We start from the raw sequence: 3,758 nt of genomic DNA on the forward strand, positions 1-3,758 counted from the left end.
AAAGCCCACCTAACAAGTGGAAGGAATTCCCAGCAAAATCCCACCTCCTAGCTCAAAGCAGCAAAGGCTAGTTAGTAGCAGGATTTGAAAAGTGTTCTTGAAGCTGTCAGGGAGGCCAACTGAAACTGATCCTAAAGTGTTTCATAAAGAAAATCTAGAGGCAGCGTCTACCCAGAACACGGACCCAATTTATGCTTGCCACGGAGAGTATGCAGAGTGAAGCAAAGACTTCTGCCCCTAGCTTCTAACAAAAATGGCCATTTCAATCACAAAAGAGCTACATTGCCCTAGCACAACAAACGCAGAAGTTTCTCACCCTGGTGATTTCCTTCTACCACCCTCCCCCATGAACCTGAATGAGCAGAGCAGAACTATAGCTAATCTAAACATTTCCCTTTCTTCACAAAAGAAATACAAATAGACACAAACATAAGAAAAATATGGCCAATGTCACCAGTAATTAAAAACAAATTTTTAATACTTTAATCAAATTGAGATTTTTTTAGAAACTATTTAAAACCCTAAAATGGCATAAACATGCAGAAAACATGTTTCATACAGAGAATATGGTCTGTCATGTCATGTTCATAAAGAAGAGAAACTGAAGGCCTGGCATGGTGATGCACACCTGTAAGCCCAGCACTTTGGGAGGTTGAGATGTGAGCATTACTTGAGGCCAGGAGTTTGAGACCAGCTTGGGCAACACAGCCAGACGCCTGTCTCCACAAAAAAAAAAAAAAAAATTTCTTAAAAATTAGCCAGAGGCTCAGCGCAGTGGGTCACACTTATAGCACTTTGGGAGGCAGAGGTGGGAGGACTGCTCGAGTTGAGGAGTTCGAGACCAGCCTGAGCAAAAATGAGACCCCATCTCTACAAGACAATACAAAAAAATTAGCCGGGCACAGTGACACACATCTGTAGTCCCAGCTACTCAGGAGGCTGAGGCGGGATAGCTTGAGCCCAAGAGTTTGAGGTTGGAGGTTGCAATGAGCTATGATGACACCACCGCTCTCTAGCCAGAGTGACAAAGTGAGACCCTGTCTCAAAAAAAAAAAAAAAAAAAAAAATCAGCCAGGCCTTGTGGCACACACAACTGCAGTCCTAGCTATTCACGACTATAGTCCTAGCTACTTGGGAGGCCGAGAGAGGAGAATCGCTTGAGCCCAGGAGTTCAAGACTGCAGTGAACTATTATTATCTGCATTCTAGCATAGGCAAAAGAGTGAGACCCCATCTCTGAAAACAAAATAAAATAAAGTGAGTAAAATAAAATAAAATAAAATAAATAACAGAAAGTGGGTAAAACCTTTGGCTATATAAAATACCCATGCTCCTAAAAATGTACACCTCCTTTGATCCAACAATTCCATCTCTCAGAACTTATCCCAAAGTAATACTCATAGATGCATTAAAAGATTAAACTACAAGAAAGAACAACCCAGCTTTATTTTAATTGTTATAAATTAGTAATAATTTAAATATCTAATAAAGGAGTAGTTTAGTTAGCCATTTTCACATTCATACATATTAGGTACCCTTCAAAAATATTATAAAGAAATATATAATGGTTAAGAGAAAGATGTCACAAAGTATACAGCAAACTTGATCTGGGTAAGTGGTTACACAATGCACTCTATACACACATATAAAACTTCACTGACCTGTATACTTAAGATGTGTGCTCTTTCCTGTAAGTTACACACAATAAAAATAAAAATAAAAAATATATATATATACACTAATGCCCTTTTAACTGATCTTTGTTCATTCTTGAAAGCTGGAAGCTTATTACACAGTAGCCAGGTAGGGCTTCTGTCAGTCAATCAGACTTCTAGTCTGTTCATTCACATGTTCTTCATGTCGATGTCCCTCAGACTGTCTGGGCTGGAGGTAACACTACATATCTGGAGTAACGGCATTGGCAGTGAGACTAGATAAAGTCATGCTCCAATCAGACACGGAAGATGTCCAACAAAATACTTATTAACAGTACAGACAGTCTTAATGTGGTATAATTTTAAGTACAGAGGACAGGACCTTGTAGATTCACTACACTTTTGATTAACCTCTTGTAGAGACTGTGGGAAAACTAAATACAAGCAGCAAGCTGTTTAAAAATATGTATATAGCATTGCTAATATTTTTGTTTGAAAACTCAGCTGCATAATTACAAGAAAAGTGATAGAAAAAGAAGAATCACAATATAAATATTTACGTTATACACAATTTGCAGAAATAAAGCCAGGTTGGAGTTACATTTTTTGCCAAGCATGTTATTTGCATATTATACAACTAAATTTTACAGTGACGACAATGTATGAAACTATTACTACTGTCTTCCAAAATTAACAAAAAGATTATAAAAACCAGTGGGTAAACTTCCAGAAACTGATTTAAAAATGAAAAGGTTTTTAGAAATAAGACTCCTTGTTGTATGTAACAGAGTTGGATTTACATTCTTGTCAATACATATACACACACTCACATCTATCAACACAGTCATCCATTCTACATCTAAAATGTCTCACTTCCACCTCTTCATACCATCTGTTACTATCTTGTCATTTCTTCCCTGGAATATTCCAACAGTCTACTAATTAGTGACCCTGCTCCAATTTGTCCTGCTCTAATGCATCCACTAAACTGACAGCCAGAGTGTGATCTTTGTAAAGCACAGATCTTGCCCAAATTTTCATAATCAACTCCCCTCTCAACCCCATTCAACCACCCTCACACACCTCCTCCAATCTATGCAAGGATCACAAGCGCAAAAATTTACATGACCAATTAGATAAAGTAAAAATGGCCTTATAGGGGCTACGGTGAACAGGAAAGTATTAATACAGGCTCTGACTCAAAAGGGCAACTACTACTGAGCTCCAATTTTCAAGTAAAACCAGAAATTAGTGTTTTGATATGAAATGTCCCAATTTTCTTAATCTGTGCAGATCAAATAAAATAAGTCTGTGAAGCTCTACCTATCCACCAGCAGTCTGTAACTTACGACCTAAAGGGTAAAGTCCAAGATTTGGTGGTTATAATCTACCTTTCCAAATTCATCTACCTCAGTCCCTTACACACAAACTGTACTGCAACAATCCACAGAACTACTTACTTGTCTCCCTGACACACAACACATACTGCTGTTTGCCAGCCATTGTTCACTTGTTTACCTCTGCTATGAAAGGCACCCGCCCCAATATATCCATGTCTATGTCTAATTTCTGCTCAGGCCTCAAAAGATAACTTTGAAAAATGTCCCGTATGAAATTTCCATCCTTTTCTAACTCCCACAACACTGTATGTTTACCTCTCCTGCGACTTACCAATTTTCACAATATGATATAATACTTTGTTATGTAAAAGATTGCAAGCTTCTGGAAGTAACACATGCATCTGATTCTATTCTGTACTTCCCGCATCACCAAACAGTATCCGGAACAGAGTACATGCCCAATAATGAATTATGAAACTATTTATCTGCCTATTTATGTAACATTATGTGCCTCAATTTGATGGTCATTTACCAAAAGGTCCCACAGATTTTGAATATCAAAAGGCTAACCGGGTTTAGAAAAAAAATCTCTGTAACATTACATTTGAATCAGAAATGGCTCTTTTTAAAATTATTTCTTAGCTCTGTCCACCGAAATAGTATAGAAGTAATGAAACCCACAGCAATGATTTTGGTTTCTAAGTATCATTCCCCACTAAAAAAAAAAAAAAAACCCAGAGCCTGCTGGAGGAATGGCAGATTCC

General features: G+C 37.7%; 1 protein-coding gene across 2 annotated transcripts in view; it reads right to left on the minus strand.

Moving 5' to 3' along the window:
• The window catches only part of FBXW11 (F-box and WD repeat domain containing 11), a 125,825-nt gene that overhangs the window by 103,118 nt on the left and 18,949 nt on the right, over positions 1–3,758 (minus strand). The window lies entirely within an intron of this gene.

The sequence above is a fragment of the Propithecus coquereli genome, unplaced genomic scaffold, assembly GCF_000956105.1.
Source record: "Propithecus coquereli isolate 6110/MARCELLA unplaced genomic scaffold, Pcoq_1.0 Scaffold301, whole genome shotgun sequence".
In the NCBI taxonomy this organism is placed as follows: domain Eukaryota; kingdom Metazoa; phylum Chordata; class Mammalia; order Primates; family Indriidae; genus Propithecus; species Propithecus coquereli.